A 17,059-nucleotide genomic window follows, 5' to 3' on the forward strand; every position below is an offset into this window, starting at 1 on the left:
AGCCTAACCAGGCGAAACTCTCACCAGTTATTAGGTTTAACAATTAACTCTGGTTTCCACTTCAGCAGCAGGCAGTTCCAGCAGAAAGTCCCATCTGGGATAGGGGGACTTGGAAGGGGATAGAGAGGAAGGGGTTGGAGTGAAAGGGAGAAAGAGGTGGTTAGTTAAGCCACCCACCTCCTCCGTCCCACCCTACCAGTGTGGGGTAACTAGATGGGGGTGGCGTAAGTTCCATAAGGTCAGGGGCAGTGCCTGGCACATAGTAGGTGCTCAATAAATTAAAAAAAAATTATTTATTTGGCTATGTTGGATCTTAGTTGCGGCACATGGGATCTTTCTTTGTGGCAGGTGGGCTCTCTGGTTGTGGTAGGCCAGCTTAGTTACCCACCCCCCCCACCCACCTGGCATGCGGGATCTTTGTTCCCCGACCAGGGATTGAACCCACGTCCCTTGCCTGGGAAGGTAGATTCTTAACCACTGGACCACCAGGGAAGTCCCTTATAAATATTTTTAATTAACAAATAAGCGGGTGGGGTGATAGAGGAGAAGTGTGTGTGTGTGTGTGTGTGCACGCACACACGCACTCAGTCATGTCTGACTCTCTGCGACCCTATGGACTGTAGCCTGCCAGGCTACTCTGTCCATGGGATTTTCCAAGCAAGAATACTGGAATAGGTTGCCCTTTCCTCTTCCAGGGGATCTTCCCCACCCAGGATGGAACTCTCATCTCTTGCATCTACTGCTTTGGCAGACAGGTTCTTTACCAATTGAGCCACCCAGGAAGCCCCACATGGAGGAAGGCAAAAGTTGACTTGTCCTGGGTCCTTGCTAAGACCAAGCTGGGCTGAGGACTGGGAGGGCAATCACCCAGAACATGCCAGGAAATGGCTCTGAAGTCCCCCAGCCCTGGCGCTGCCCTTCTGAGCTGTGACCTTTGTAGCGCATTCTTCCCCATCAACAAGGGGTGACAGATAACACTACGGTGTCATGTACAGGGCTATATGGAGCCAGGCCCAAGCTGCTGGTGTGCTCCATGCCGCTGTAACATAGTCATGTCTCTCGCTGCCTGGCAACAGCTTCTTCTTCTCAGGCCACCCCCTGAACTCCCCCACATCCCAATATTCCCCTGGATCCCACCTATGTGGCCTTTTTTTCTTTCCGGGAAGAAGGAAAGCCCGGGATGATGACGGTTCCAGCCCACTCACATCCCACCCACCTGGGATCATACTCACACCCTAGCAAGGGACTGCTCTCATCTGGCGTTCGCTCGCTTGTCATTTTTACACCCCTCCTTGGGCCCCCTCCTCACCCTCTTCCCCCCATCCCCTAACCCAGGCCTACAAAGGACTGTAGCCCACCCCAGGCTGGTGTGGAACTCGGTGTGGCCAGTTCCCTGGGCGTTCTTGGGTAGGGGCTCCCCCTTCTGGACCGCTGCTTCCGGTCTGTGTAACGAGGAAGTGAGAAGGTGGACTAAGAGATTACTTCCCCTGATATTCAGAGTTTCTGACATTTCTGGGATCAATCTGAGTTTTAACTTCAGACAAACCAGCATTCAGATCCTGGCCAGGTAAACAGCCTTGATGTTACGAGATAGACTCTGAGTCATGACTGCAAAGCCCCGGAGCACCAGATCACCCCTGACTATTCTCAGCTCAAGCCTGGGCAGTGGGACAAAGGGCCTCCATGCTCACTGGGCCCTACTACCTCCTCCACAAAGTCCCAACTTTCTTTTCCTGCCCCATCTTTCCAGTCTTCTTTCTGTCGTTCTCAGTAGCAGCATCATGAGTGATCACTCCTCCGGTTTCTTCTTGGTAAGACAAAGTTTGAAGCTTACCTTTCATCTGCGGCATTGACCCTAAGGCCCTTTTTTAAAAAACAATTTTTATTTTAAAAAACAAAAAAAAATTGTTTATTTACTTGGCTGTGTCAGGTCCTAGCTTCAGCACCTGGAATCCTTCTTGCATCACTGCGGTGCACAGACTCTCTAGTTGTGGCACATGGAGGCTTAGTTGCTCTATGGCATGTGGGATTTTAGTTCCCCGACCAGGGATCGAACCTGCATCCCATGCATTGCAAGGCAGATTCTTAACCACTGGGTCACCAGAGAAGTGGAGATTCTAGAGTCACTTCTGCTTCCACTCCACCCTTTCCTGCTTCCTTCTCACAACTCTCCGAGCACACGGCCCACTCTCCCATCTTTGGCCTGATGCTCGTCTCCTTGATCTCCCCAGGGAATAGCTGTCTCCCTGACTCCCCCTGTCCCCTCCTGCTTCATCCCCTTTCAGCTCTAATGTTGCCTACAGCACGGAGTCTACACTGAACGCTCACTCCTCAACTCTCTCAGCCGTGTCTCTCTCAGACACTGCTTCCCGGAAGACAGTCTTACCAGCCCTGCTACATGACCTTCAGACCCTGCAGACCAAGGACCCCCTGCAATGACTTTTCTCTGTCCCTCACCCTTGCTCCTTAGCATGGTGCGAACACAGTGGGTGCCTGCTGAAACAGCAAGGGTAATAATCATTAGCTGAAAATTAATGAATTATAATCTCTTATGGAGGGACTTCCCAGGTGATCCAGTGGCTAAGACACCATGCTCCCAAAGCAGGGGGCCCGGGTTCGATTCTTGATCAGGAACTAGATCCCACATGTCAAAACGAAACGTTCGCACGCCAAAACCAAAAATCCCACATGCCACAACTAAGACCCAGTGGAGCCAAATAAATATATTTTTTAAATTGTTTACTGACCATTTATTCTCTACAATGCTCGGATCTCAGCATTTAACACGTCATTTCAGTTAAGTCTCTCAAGCCCCATTGTCATTCCTACCCCTTTGTTTTAAGCTGAGGAAACTGAGGTTCAGAGAGGTGAAATGATTTGTCCAAGACCACGTGGCCAGGAAATGGCAGAGTCAAGACTGGAATTTCAGTTCTTATCCACTGCCCTACTTGGCCTCCCTCCAATCCACACATAAAAGAGGGGGTAAGTGAGAAGTTGTGACTCGACAGTGCAAAGGTCGTGGGGGCTCCAGAGAAACCAGTCCTTCCCCAGCGGCAGAGGCAGATTCGGTACATAAAACTGCATAACCTTCTATTAAGCACCTGCTCTGTGCAAAGCTCTGTGCTAGGTGCTGGCTGCACAGAAGGTTGCACGAGCGATCTGGTGCTCACAATCTAGCACGAGAGACAAGCCACGTGCCAGGATAAATCAAAGAGCAAGCAGAACTTGTCCCCAGAGGGGAACAGATAAGGTACTATGGGACTGCAGAGGGGGGAAAGACAGGCATCACTGAGGGGGTGGGGGTGAGAGGGCTCACAAGGCTTTGGGGGACAGAAGCTGGCATGGGAGCTGAGCCTGGACAAGGCAGGCAGGATTTCAACAGTGACTGGGGAAGGAGGTGGGTGGCATTCCTGGCAGAGACGAACCCAGGATGGTGGGGCAAAGACATAGGCAAGCACTGGGTGTGTCCCAGGAGCCACAGCAGACCCCTTCTACCAGCTCCTCCTCTTGGCACTGGGCCCAGGCGTCTGGCCCTGAAGAGAGGTCACCATGAGTGTCCCCAGACTCACAGGCACCTGGTTGAATCTGATGAGTGGGCATGGACGGGAAGAAAGGGCTGGGGGCCTGGACACATGGTCTGAGAAGACGGGCTCAAGGGGCTAGAATCCGGGCTCTGCGTAGAAGCTCTGAAGAAGGGAGATGCTAAAGGGAGGAGGTGGTCCCACCAGAAGTGGGACCTTGGGGAGTGCTGGGGAGGCAGCAAGGAAAGGGGCAAAGAATGTGAACTGGACAGCAGAAGACCTGGCTTCTAGAAGCACAGATCAAAGCTGCATGGGACCTGGGGCTTATCCTGTCCAGAACTCACTTTACAGCTGGGAAAACTGAGGCCCCGATAGGGGAAGAGCCGGGTTCCCAGTCCCCCAGCATCTTCAGAGCAAAACCAGCCATGTGCTGAGAGCAGGGAGAAATCTGGCTTCAATACCTCCCTCTGCCATGACCTCCTAGTGACCTTTCTCCGGTCCTTAGGCTCCCACTCAACGCAACAATCCTTGTCTCGGCAGTTCCAAACTTTTATGGGTCATGACTCAAAGACTCACATGGTGCCTAGGGGTCCTTTCTGGAGAACAAGGAACACTCTGAGAATTGTGCATGCTATTTCAGAAGTTCACAAACATCTGAGACCAGTGTTCTCCGAGGACAATCTGAGAACCCTCCGTGTCCCAGTCACCTCAACTGGAACTGATTAAAATGGGCTGATTCCAGGGCCCCAGCACAGGGTGCTGAGTCACAGTGGTTTTTAGCTGTCTCACCTATTGAATGTAGAGAGGGCTCCATGGCTAGAAGTTTTAAAGCCACTGCTCATTAATCAAAGTCCCCTCTGGTTGAGCCACCTGCTCAAGCTGACCATGGTCAAGGTCAAGGTCATGGTGGGGGTGGGTGGAGGCCCAGCAAGTAGATTGAAGCTGGCCAGATTCTGAAGTGACCTTCTGAGATCGGCAGCCCTGCCTGGGAGGCCGTCTGGACTCCTGAGCTGAACTTGGGCTGAGAGGAAGGTTTCTATCAATCTCAGCCGAAAGGCTCTTTTCCTCTCTCCAGACTCTCACTCTGGCCCTTGGCCAGGTCTGGCTCCCTTCCTTTTCCTTTTGAGAACAAGTGTGCTTTCCTGGCTTCAGCCTCTGCCTCCCTCCCCTCCATCACTGAGGCTGATAGAGGACCTCCAAGCCCCCAAACACCCTTCCAAGCTTTGAAAGATGATAAGCTTATTTAACCAGGACACTCTGGGAAATCCATGAAAAACTAAGAAAACCAGTGACAAAACATCTTAAGAAAAGCTGGGACTTCTCTGGCGATCCAGTGGTTAAGACTCCACCTTCCAGTGCAGGGGGTGTGGGTGTGGGTGTGGGTTTGATCCCTGATTGGGGAATGTAGGTCCCACATGCCTCAGGGTGCAGTCTAAAATTTTTTTAAATAAATCAAATGAAGTCTGGATTTTTTTTTCAATAGTTAATAAATATATAAATAAAAAGCCAAATGCCTTCAGTCCTACCCTGTCACCTGCCCCTGACGCAGCATTTCTCCTGCAGGTGGGCAGCTGCCTAGAACCAGGGGCCGAGCACCTATAGGAAAGCTGGTCTCTGATGGGGTAACAGCACAAGCTTGAGAGGAAGCCTGCGGTGGAATCCACAGCCTCCGTTCTCCAGATTTGAGCAAGTGTGCATCCCTCTGCGGACACCTAAGTATCCTCCAAGGCTCCATCAGGGCAGTATGGGAAAGGTTCAGGAGCACCCGTGGGCTTTGGATAGCTCTGGACTGAAATCCCAGCTGTGCCACTTGCTGGCTGAGGACTGGGTAGGACTTGGGCAAGTTATTAGCCTCCTTTAATAAAATGGGATCGTAATCCCTGCCTCACTGGGTAGCTGCGAGGATTAAAAGACATAAGGCGCATAAAGCGCTTAGCACGGGGCCTGGCACCTGGTGAGCCAATAAACGTAAGCGCTTGTTTATCAGTCACCAGCCCAGCCTCTAATGAGGAAGACTCTAAGCTTTCTAATTCTTAGGTGGCCTCAAGCAACCCCCAAACCAGCCACCAGAACTGGGTCTTTATCTTCAGACCTTTAATCTGGAGAGATGATGGGTAGAGAGAGAGGGGGAGGGAAGAAGGCAGGAGAAGGGAATGAGAAGGAATTGAGAAGAGGGAGGAGGAAGGAAAAGGATAGTCAAGACTGAGGAGGGGCCTGGCTTCCCAGCTTGGGGGAAGGAAGATGACTTTGGGGAAACTGCCAAAACAGGCAAAACTCCTTTCCAGAGCCTTCCCCAGGCCGGCCAAGGCAAGGCTGAGGGGTACACAGCCTGCTGAGAAGCACCGCCCTGGCTGTCAGTAGGGACGTTGAAGCCTTGGGTTACCTCCACGTTCTGGCTCCCCACGAGGCTGCTGCCTGCCCATGGCGGGCGGCCTCCACCCCCAGAGCAGGGAGAGATGGCCAGAGTCAGGCTGAGAGCAAAATGACCTGCCCATTGAGCTTGCGGAGGCAGTGCTCGTCCACTCAGGACTCAGGGACCCCCTTGCTGGGGAATCCGATCCTAACTGAGCAGGACTCTGCCCGCTGGCTCCCCAGATCTGGGCCTCGTGTCATCCTCTCTTTAGGCCGCCACCTGCGCCAAGGTCCTGCTTCTGGGGCTAAAGTTGCAGCCAGGCAAAAAGGACCATTCAGACTCTAAACAGGAACCACAAACAGGGTGTTCCAATTGCCCCTGACCAGCTGTGTGACCTTCAGGGGTGTCACTTCCCTCAGAGTCTGCTTCCCTCCTCTGGCTAATGAGGGCAATGGAGGACCAGCATCTCGAAGGTTCTCCTGACTCTGACAGCAGCTCTCCTGCTGGTAGGACGCCTCGGAGCACAAAGGGGCAACGAGGACTTGCCTCAGAAGAAGAGTGGGCCGGGCTGGGCTCTGCTGAGAGTGCTGTGGATGTGGCAATGGCCAAGGGTTATCATAGAGATGATGATTATAATTAAAAATCACAGCCACGAACTCAAAAGCAATTTACAAAGAGCTTTCTCATTATCCTCTGGGATTCACAATCGGGTGAGGTAGGTAGACCTGGATGATGACTATTTATATTTGGCAGATGAGGAAAGTGACGCAAGATTTAGGTGACTTGTCCAGGCTACTAAGTGCAGAGAAAGGGGAGCCAAAGAGGAAGTAATAATTCCTGGGTGCATGCTGTGTGCCACCTCACCAGGCTTACTCACGTCTGTTGTCCTTGGTTTTATTTTTTCAGTATATTTTAGTTAATGTATTTATTTGACAGCGCCGTGCCCTTGTTGCAGCACACAGGATCTTTAGTTTCGGCATGTGGACAGTTGCAGCCTGTGGGATCTTAGTGCCCTGACCAGGGATCGAACCCAGGCTCCCTGCATTGGGAACTCAGAGTCTTAGCCATTGGACCACCAGGGAAGTCCCCACATTTGTTACCTTGACCACGTCTCACCACCACAACCCAGCACTCCAGGTGCTACTGTTCCCATTTCAGAGAAGACGACACTGAGGCTGAGAAAAAGCATCATGGCTGTTCCATGGCAAAGCCTGGATTGGGACCTGGGCTTGGGGGACCCCAAGGCCTGCACTCTTTTCCATCTTCCTGTATGTACTGGGTTGAATAGTGTCCACCCTCAAATTCATGTCTTCAAAGAAGCTCAGAAGGTGGCCTTGTTTGGAAACAGAGTCTTTGCAGATGCAATTAGTTAAAATAAAATGAGGTCATGCTGGCACTAAGCCCAACATGACTGATGTCCTTAGAAGAGGAGATGACACAGAGACACACCGGGAGGAAGGGGAGAAAGCCACGTGACCACAGAGGCAGGTGCAGCTGCAAGCCAGGGAGCTCCACGGATTGCTGGCCACCACCAGAAGTTAGGAGGGGGCACTGAACAGACCCCCTGCTCAGAGCTTTCAGATGAAACCAACATTGCCGACACCTTGCTTTCTGACTTCTAGTTCTACACTGCAAGAGAAAACATTTCTGCTTTTTTAAGCCACCCAGATTGTGGTATTTCATGAAGCAGCTCTAGGAAATTAATACATGGTGAGTCCATGGAGCAGCAGACCTGGAATTCTTAAATTCCAGTTTTCAGATTGCCACTCGCTAGGCAGTCTTGGAGGTGAATGGAGGCCTGAGGTCCTGGGAGAAGTCATTTTCATCTCTCCCTCACCACTCCGGTTCAGGCTGACCGGAAGTCTCCATCCACCAGGCTTATTCTGTGTTCCAGGTCTCTATCCACCCCACCAGGCCCTTCCATCATGCAAATAAGAACCCTGTGAGCCCCAGGTGAACAATCCTCCCCCTCCACCCAAGCCAACCTCCCCCACCACCTGGAGAGCTGTGGTTTTGAAATGCAAATCTGATCCTTCCTGGCTAGCTTAGTCTTCTTCCCTAACTCCACCAGCACCTGTAGGACTCAAGCTCTTCAGCCCCGGCCAGATCTGGCCTCAAACTTCCTCTTTATCTCCAGCCACTCACTGCACCTGTCCCCACCACTCACCACCTTCTGCTCCAACCACATGGAACTCTTTGTATTTCCCTTAACAAGTCACGATGCCTTTGCATGAGCTGCTCCAGCTACCTGGAAAATAAAATCTAGCCCAAACACTGCCTTTTCCTCCACAAACAGCCATACCCTGACACCCTGTACATTGTACCATCGCATTGCACATTACCCCACATACCCAGCCTGGGAGCATGCTGCATTCATTTCTGTCTCTGTAGGCCTAGGGCCCAGTACAAAGGCATTCAAGAATATTGAACTGTTGGGACTTCCCTGGTGGTCCAGTGGTTAAGAATCTGCCTTCCAAAAGCAGGGGATGCAGGTTCGATCCCTAGTCGGGAAACTAAGATCCCATATACCATGGCAGAGCAACTAAGCCTGCACTCTGCCACTATTGAAGCCTACTCGCTCTGAAGCCCTCAGGCCATAACTACAGAGTTTGTGCACCATAATGAAAGATCCCATAGAACGCAACAATGATCCTGCATACTGCAAATAAGTCCCAATACAAATTCATAAGTTAATTGATTTTTTAATAAAAGAATGTATATTACTTCATTCATTCTCAGAACCCAATACTATTATTGATCCTATTTTATAGGTGAGGAAATGAAGAGATGAAGCCACTTGCCCAAGTCTACTCGACTAGTGTGTGGCAATGGCAGTGCTACATACTCTAGGGCCACTGCTAGTAGCCAATGCCAGGCATACCACCATCCTGATACCCTCATTTCACAGAAGAGGAAGCAAACAAGAAAGGAGAAGTGACTTGCTCACAGTCGTGTAATAAGACATGGACCTAGATCTTTAGATCTCTTATTCAGCATTCTTCTTGTCATTCTTGAAGGAACTTAACCCAGGAGGACACAGAAAACTGTGTCTTCTGAAGAGCTTTTTCCCGCCTCCCCTAGAGCAGAGCCCAGCATGGACCTGGGCACCCAGTAGGGTCTCAAATCTATGGTGACATAGCAGTGAAAAATAAGACAGATATATAAATCTACTTCAAAAAAAACATCTGAGGCCTGCTCAGATATTAAAAGATCAGGGCTTGAGAGGACACTTCAGGTACCATTTAATATGAGCACTGCATGTTCAGTTGCTCAGTTGTGTCCTGCTCTTTGCGACCCCATGGACTGTTGCCCACCAGGCTCCTCTGTCCTTGGGATTCTCCAGGCAAGAATACCAGAGTGGGTTTGCATGCCCTCCTCCAGGGGATCTTCTCGACCCAGGGATCGAGCCCACGTCTCCTGTGTCTCCTACACTGGCAGGCAGATTCTTTACCACTGAGCCACCTGGGAAGCCCTAAGTATCATTTAGTACCATCTTCCATTTGATAAAGTCATCCATTCAACAAATTTATCAAACACGAATCGTAAGCCAAACACTGTGTGGGACACTAGGAGGACTGAGAAGCAGGTTCCTGCCCAGATGGCATCACAATCCAGCGAGGGGAGACAGACAACCAGCTAACAAGTTCAAGTATAATTACAAATTCTCACAAGCGCTACGAAATACAGGAAGAATGTAAAACAGGAAAAACTGACTTGTCTTAGGGAGTTGCTGGGTGAAGGCTCCCCTGAGAAAGTGATTTTTGAGCTGAAATCTCAAGAGTGGAAGTTAAGCAAGACAAGAAGCAGAGGAAGGGTATGGTAGATGGAGGGAACAGCAAGTGCAAAATCCCAAAGACATATGAGCTCCTGGTGCCTGGATGAACTGAAGGAAGGCCAGAGTGATGGTTTCTAGGGAGGTGGGCAGGGACTCAGTCTTGCGGGTCCTGTAGATCTGCATAAAAAGTGGAGAAATGAAGCAGAACAGGGAAAACCCCTTACTCAGAATCTGGCCCAGAGCAGACACTGTCAATGAGTCATTGTATTATTTCGTGAAGGAGCAATTTGTCCGAGATCGCAAGGAAGACCTGAGACTTGAAGCCAGCACCTCTACTAACCAGGTTATGGCTGTCAGCTGTTTCAGGAAGGGGGCAGGAGATGCTTTCCAGGGGTTTCCTCCTCTAGGAGGTTCCAGCTTCCTGTCTGCACCTCTCTTGAGCTCTAGTGTGCATCAGAATTACCTGTGTCTGTTAAAACATGGACTGTTGGGCACCACCCCAAGAGTTATTGATTCTGTATATCTGGTGGGAGCCCCAAGAATGTCTAACAAGATCCTAGGTCACCCTGCTGCTGCTTCTGGTAGGGTGACCATACTCTGAGAATCACTGCTCTAGACTGGAATATATGAGGGCAAGGGGGAGCGGTGAGTGAGACCCATGGCCAGGATATTTGGAGGATGTGTTGCGCTCAGTTGTGTCCGACTGTCTGCAACCCCATGGACAATAGCCCACCAGGCTCCTCTCTCCATGGGATTCTCCAGGCAAGAATACTGCAGTGGGTTGCCATTTCCTCCTCCAGGGGATCTTCCCTACCCAGGGATCGAACCTGTGTCTCCTGCATTGGCAGGTAGATTCTTTATCCCTAGCGCCACTTGGGAGGCCCCCATTTAGGGGCTGGAAAGGTAGATTCCTAAATGTGAGTAACAGTGAGACAAACTCTAGCACTCTGAGAAAGGGAAGGGGCCTCAAAGTCCAGAATCCAGCCTAGTAGCTGCTCACCTAGGGAAACTGAGGCTTAGGGGGTTTAGACTCTTACATAAAAGAAGCTCAAAAAAATGTGTTGAGTGAATAGGTAAGTACATGAAAGGTTTGACCAAAGTCAAAAGGAGACCCCAGCACCAAATTCCAGGGCTCCTGAGCTGCAGACCAGCCTTTCCTGCCCTGGGAAAGAGATTCGGGAAAGACAACAGCAGGATCAGCTTACCCCCAACTTCTGCTGACTTGGTGGGGAAACATTTTTAAAATTGCAGAAATCTGCTGTTGGCCCAATCCTATTACCCAGCCACCCTCCTTCTTTTCGCACTGCCAGCTCACTTTATACTTCAAATCCTGTGTACTTTATCCTGGCAAGCTGAGCAGCAGAGGGGGAGGTCAGGTTCTAGGGAAGAAGACCTACAAGTGAAGTGTGAATTCTTACACTTGGATAGCCTTCTTCGAGAACACTTCCTTCCTCTTGGAAGTGTCTCCATTTCTATCCTCCTAGCTAGTCTAATCTCATTCTACCTACATTTCGGTACCAGCATTTGAAACCTGCAAAGCCAGGGGCTAAATTTCCAAACCACCTTTTCACCCAGTTTTTCTAAAACAGGGTGGCCCTGGACAAAATTTTTCTATTCTCTTCCAGTTGGCAGCAAAATGCCATTTCTCTTGCAAACCCACATGCACAGACTCACTAACACACAAACAGCTATGTGTACATACACAGAAACAAATATACCAAAGCTCATGGAAAAACACATACACATAGACATCAAGAGATGCCTTATTCGCTGTTCACTGATAAAATACACCTGTGCCTTCAAACGCACAAGAAACACACAGAGAGAACATGCACACATGCACACATTTCCAAATGCCTGTGCTGCATCAATTGATGGAGAAAGGAGTAAGACACACCCAGAGACCTCTCTCGGAGTAGATACCTCCTGAAGGGGGATTCCTTGGAGTAGGGGCACTGGCCCTTCAAGAGAGTGGATCTCCCTCCTCCCCTCAGGGCACCTAAGGTGCGGCTCTACCCCAGGGAGCAGGGAGGGGTAAGGGTGGGTGTTCGGCAGCCCTGGTCGGGCCCGGTCTGCCTCCGAGCGACAGTCCCAGCGCCACTACAGGAAACAGATCCCTGAACCGACTGGGTCACCAACCTGGGGACCGCTGTCGCCACCGCCACCCGCACACACACACCCCCGGGCTCCAGGCAGGACACGCCCTCTGCTCCGGCTCAGCCGGGCGCGCCGGCTCCGCTGTCACCCCGGCTCCCTCCGGCCCCCCGGGCGTGGCCGCCCACCTGCCGGCGGGGAGTCTCGGCCCCGAGGGCACCCTCCCACCGCCGCCGCCGCCCTCTGCCCAGGCCAGGTGCCCGGTTCCCGGCGACGGAGGCGCCTCGGCAGCCGCCCCCACCCCTTTCCTCCCGGCTGTGTGCAGACAAAGCCGCGCACACGCACATCGGGGCTACGCGGGGCTACGCGGGTGCACACCCGCCCTCACACGCGCACACACGGGGACTCACACTGGCGCGCGCGCACACACACGCACACCGCCACAGGTTCCAGCCACCGGCGAAGCCATCGGCACACACCCTCATCCAAATGTACACACAGTTGCACATTCAGACACACCCTCTCATAGACACATTGACGCCCAGACACACGCATACACACACACCACCCGGACACGCGGAGACACAGGGCACACACCCTCTCACACACGCACGCGCACACACCGATCATCCACTTGCACGGACCCACGGGCACACGCGCGCTCACACCCCACACACATCCGGCGACGAAGACCCCGACACACACACATACGGGCGCCAGTACTGAGACGCACAAACCGAGGCGCGGGTCCCCCCAACCCCGCCGGCTCTGGGCGCCCGCCGCCCGCCTTGGTGGTGTCCACCCCGCCTCCGGAGCCTGCCCACCCGCCTGTCAGTGCTCCAGGACCCGGAATCGCGCTCGGAGCCCTCGGCGATTCCCCTCCCAACGTCCACCAGCCCAGACGCGGCGGGGTCCCCGGGGCCCCGAGTGGGCGGCGAGGGCGGCTAACCTGGCTGCTGCGGCGCGGCTTCCGGGCGCTGTCTGTCCTCGGTCGGTGTGTCCGGCGGCCGCCCGGCGGACTCCGAGGCGCACTGGAGCTGCGCACAAACGCCCGGCTCGCTCTCTGGCTCGCCCGCTCCCTCCCTCCCTCCCGCGGCGCAGCCCCCTCCCCGCCCGCCCCCCTCGCCCAGGCTCCCCCCTCCGCCCCGCCCCGGCCGGCTCCCGGCGAGGAAGCGCCGGCTATCCCGGCCGCCACGGGCAAGCGAGAGAGCGAGCAGCGGGAGGAGCGCCGCCGCGCGAGCTGCCCGAGCCGCCCGAGCCGGGGCCGCGCGTCGGGAGGAGCCGCGCCGGCCCCCGGGGAGGGGAGTAAGGGAGGGGGCTGAGCCCCGTGAGCCCTCCTGGCGCTGCTGGCCCGCCGCCCGATTCCCCACGTGGGCCGGGCGCCTGTCTGTGTCGCCGCGGAGCTCAGAGGCCGGGGCGAGTGGCGGGGAGACCCCGAGGAGACCCCACCCAGGGCCCCCGCGCCCTCCCCGTCCCAGCCTGGTGGGCTCGGGCCCCGCCCCCCGCCTCCTCCCGGTCCCCGCCAGCGCCGACCTCGGTTTTCCCTGGCTAAGACGCCTCGGCTCTCGGCCCAATGCCCCGGACTAACCCCACGGCCCCGGCGCCCAGCTCGCCGGCCGGGTCCACCTCCAGCCCCGACCTGGCCGACGCCCACCCGCCTCCCAGCCGCCCTCCCATTGTTCCCGCGACCCGAGCTCGAGGAAGACCGCGCCGCTCATTCGGGGGAGAGCTCAGCTCAGGTGGCAATACCTCTGAATCCTGGCAGGGGTAGGGTGCTTTCCAAGGGTTGGCCCCTGTCTCGGGGCGCCAACGCCCACCCTCCACAATCTCAGGCACACCCAAAGTAAAGAGCTTTTCTAAATTAGAGTTTAAATCACCACCGCCCTTAGAGGTGCCCCGTCAGGTCCTACTTTGAGTACAGACTGAGGCTTGGGAGGAAGAACTAACCTAAGTTCAGCAAGCTCGAGACAGCAGCGAGGAGAAGGCAGGGAACCCATTAGGGATCCACATTCCTCAGAAGAAACAGGGGATTCCTGCCAGAGCTCCTGAGATAGGGGCAGGCCCTCCAGAAGTACAGGGAATAATGAGCCTGACCTCCTTGGTTAGACACGACTTAAAACACAGAAATGTGGAAGAAGCCGCACTTTCAGAGGCTTTACTGGATGAAAAGGCCTACTACGTGCAGGAAGTCGCATCTACTTTGTCTCACTTAGCCCTGACTGTGGTGCTGTGAGGCAGCTGTGATTATCATGTCATCATTTTATAGATGAAAGCTTGTCCTGGGTCTCTCCAGCAGGACAAACAGAACCAAGATGAAGCCTAACAGTGACTGGAGTTCTTCACTGCAGTAACCCCTCCAGCAGAGGACAGGAAGTGCCAGGTAAGCAGCCAAGAACATAAAAAATCAAGAAGGGCAGGCCTCGTTTGGGCCTGAAAAGTCATCCACAAACTAAAAGAGGTCAGAAGTGAGGACCTGAGACCCCAAAGCAGGACTGAGCATGAACAAATAATAGCTAATATTACATTAATTACTATATGCCAGGCGCTGTTCTAAGAGCTTTACTTGCATTAACTCATTTAATCCCATAACAACATGGTGGGATGGAGGTTCTTAGGAAACTGAAACACGAAGACATTATATAGTCTATAAAGTGGCAGAGAGGACATCCCTGGTGGTCCAATGATTAAGAATCTGCCTTCGAATGCAGGGGACATTGGTTCAATCCCTGGTCCTAGAAAATTCCACATGCTGCAGGGCAACTGAGTCCATGTGCAGCCACTAGAGAGCCCCCAACAAAGACTCAGTGCAGCCAAAAACTAATAATAAAAATAAATGAATAAATATTTTCTTAAATAAACAAAGTGGCAGAATCAGGATCCAAACCCAGGAAGCTGATTCTCAAGCTTGAACTTAGCTACTATAGGCCAGAAAGAAGCAACCCTGAATGCAAGGTGAAGGCATTTGAATTCCTAGCAGGACTCTTTACTTGCCATTGTCTGTCTTGTGTGTACCAGGTGCCTGGCACACAGGGCCTGGTATATAGGCCTCATGGGTTAAACTAGTGCCTGAGTGACCCTGGAGTGCAGAGGGCCATGTGCGGCGCTCCGGTGCAGCTCTGGTCCACTGGACGTTTTTATCAGTGGTTTTAGATGAAGCAGAGGAAGGCATGAAATGCTAATCAAATCTACAGCTGTCATGAAGTTGGGAGGGCCCACAAACACTCCGGAAACCAAAATGAGTTTCTAAAAGATCTCAGCAGCCTTGGAGCTGAGCTGGAACTAACAAGATGAAGTGAGGGCCACAAGGGATAAATGTAAATGCCTGCCCTTCAGTCCAAACCAGAGCAGTCCCATAGAACTTTCGGTGATAATAGAAATGTCCTAAATAGGCATTGTCTGACTTAGTAGCCACTAGACAACTGTGGGGGTTGAGCCCTTGAAATGTGACTCCTACAAATGAGAAACTAAAATCTTAATTTCAATTAGTGGTAAGTATTTTTTTTTTCTTTTTAAGTACTTTAAATGTAAATTGTCACATGGGGCCAATGGGTGCCATGTTGGACCAGTGCCCAAAATACAGGGTAGAAAGAATCTAGATTAAGAGCGGTTTTAGTGACAATGACTTACAGGTTTGAGTTGACCTCAAGCTCAACAATAGGTGGCTACATAAAAAAAAAAAGAAAGAAAGAAGGAAGGGAGGGTAGGAGGAAAGAAAAAAGGAAGGAAGGGGAGGAGAGTGAACATGATATACTGTATCGACAGAAACAGAAGGTTAGACCTCTGTGGTTCTAATTCAGCCTCTGTTAGAGACTCTGGGCTGACTTGAGCTGATCACAGCTGGGCCACAGAGCTCAGCTCCAGACCCACGTTCCGAAGGGTACACTGTCACACTAGAGCATGTCTAGAAGAAAGCAGAATGCTGAAACCCGGGTGCCATGTTCTGTGGCAAATTCAATAAATACCCTGAAGAAGGAAAAGCACAGGAGGATATAGGAGCTGTCTCCAAACATCTGAAGGGCTGTCATACAGAAAGGGGATTTGATCAGTTTCTTATTTTTTAGGCCTAATAAACAAAACAAAAAACTCTGTGAAGCCCTGAGCCCTACTCTCTGATGGAAGGATCCATGTCTGATTCCTCTTTCTTATTCTCCTCAGCACCTAATCCACCCAGGACCTGGCTCATATCAAACACTGACTACAATTTGCTGACAAATGGATGTGAAAGAATTCCACTCAGCTTCAGTGGGTGGACACCCAGGAGGAGCATTTCAGCTTATTATAAAGAACTCTAACAGTCAACAGGGCTTCCCTGGTGGCTCAGGGGTAAAGAATCTGCCTGCCAATGCAGGAGTGCATGCCTGCGTACTTGGTCGCTTCAGTCATGTCTGACTCTTTGAGACCCTATGGACTGTAGCCCACCACACTCCTCTGTCCATGGGATTTTGCAGGCAAGAAAACTGGAGTGAGTGGGTTGCCATGCCCTCCTCCAAGGGATCTTCCTGGCCCAGGGATTGAACTCCTGTCTCCTGTGTCTCCTGCCTTGCAGGCAGATTCTTTACCACTGAGCTGCCAGGGAAGCTCCAATGCAGGAGACACAGGTACAATTTCTGGATCTGGAAGATCCCCTGGAGGAAGAAATGGTGACCCACTCCAGTATTCTTGCCTGGGAAATCCCATGGACGGAGGAGCCTGGTCCATGGGGTTGCAAAGAAGTCGGACACAACTTAGCGACTAGACAACAACAGTAATCAACAGGATCCAAGGATGCAGTGGACCACCATGGGAGTGAGGAACTCCCTGTCAATAAATGTCAATAAATGTATTCAAACAAAGACTGGATCTTCAGTTAGAGGTTGAACCAGGAATCAGATAACTCTTCAGGCTGAAAAATGAGTACGTTCTATTAGAAAGAGACAAGATCAAGGCTGTGCTTCCAGACAGTCACCAGGCTGAATATATAGAACAAATTGACAGGAAGGCACTAAAGGCAGGGAGGACCACTTAGGGACCACTGCAGTGGTCCAGAAGATTGGAGAATAGGTGGGGTGGCAGTGGGAAAAGAAAGCCTAGGACAGGTGTGTGGTGACAGGAGCGCTGGCCCTGGGCTGGGAGCTACAGGTTTAGTCCTACCTCTGCCATGGACTTTTTGTGGGGTGACTTCACTTCCACTTTTCACTTTCATGCATTGGAGAAGGAAATGGCGACCCACTCCACTGTTCTTGCCTGGAGAATCCCAGGGACGGGGGAACCTGGTGGGCTGCTGTCTGTGGGGTCGCACAGAGTCGGACACGACGGAAGCAACTTAGCAGCGGCAGC

General features: G+C 52.3%; 1 protein-coding gene and 1 long non-coding RNA gene across 12 annotated transcripts in view; one reads left to right on the top strand and one right to left on the bottom strand.

Annotated features, from left to right (window-relative positions):
• Nucleotides 1-17,059, bottom strand: part of EPB41L1 (erythrocyte membrane protein band 4.1 like 1) — a 146,269-nt gene that overhangs the window by 120,292 nt on the left and 8,918 nt on the right. For 5 of the 11 annotated variants that reach the window (XM_086332050.1, XM_086332056.1, XM_086332054.1 and 2 more), the window contains exon 1: nucleotides 12,693-12,830. The exons of 3 other annotated variants lie outside the window; for them this stretch is intronic. The gene's annotated coding sequence lies outside the window, so the exon portion shown is untranslated. Of the gene's footprint in view, nucleotides 1-12,692; nucleotides 12,831-17,059 lie in introns of those variants that run through there. 3 more of the 11 variants (XM_086332057.1, XM_086332047.1, XM_086332035.1) reach the window with 1 other exon arrangement.
• On the top strand, nucleotides 13,485-16,575 carry LOC147360312 (uncharacterized). The gene is made up of 2 exons (XR_015139084.1): nucleotides 13,485-14,123; nucleotides 15,899-16,575. It is a non-coding gene; the product is annotated as an uncharacterized LOC147360312 (long non-coding RNA).

This window comes from Bos grunniens, chromosome 13 (assembly GCF_055505025.1).
Source record: "Bos grunniens cultivar Pamir isolate PY7600 chromosome 13, Bosgru_T2T1.0, whole genome shotgun sequence".
NCBI lineage: Eukaryota > Metazoa > Chordata > Mammalia > Artiodactyla > Bovidae > Bos > Bos grunniens.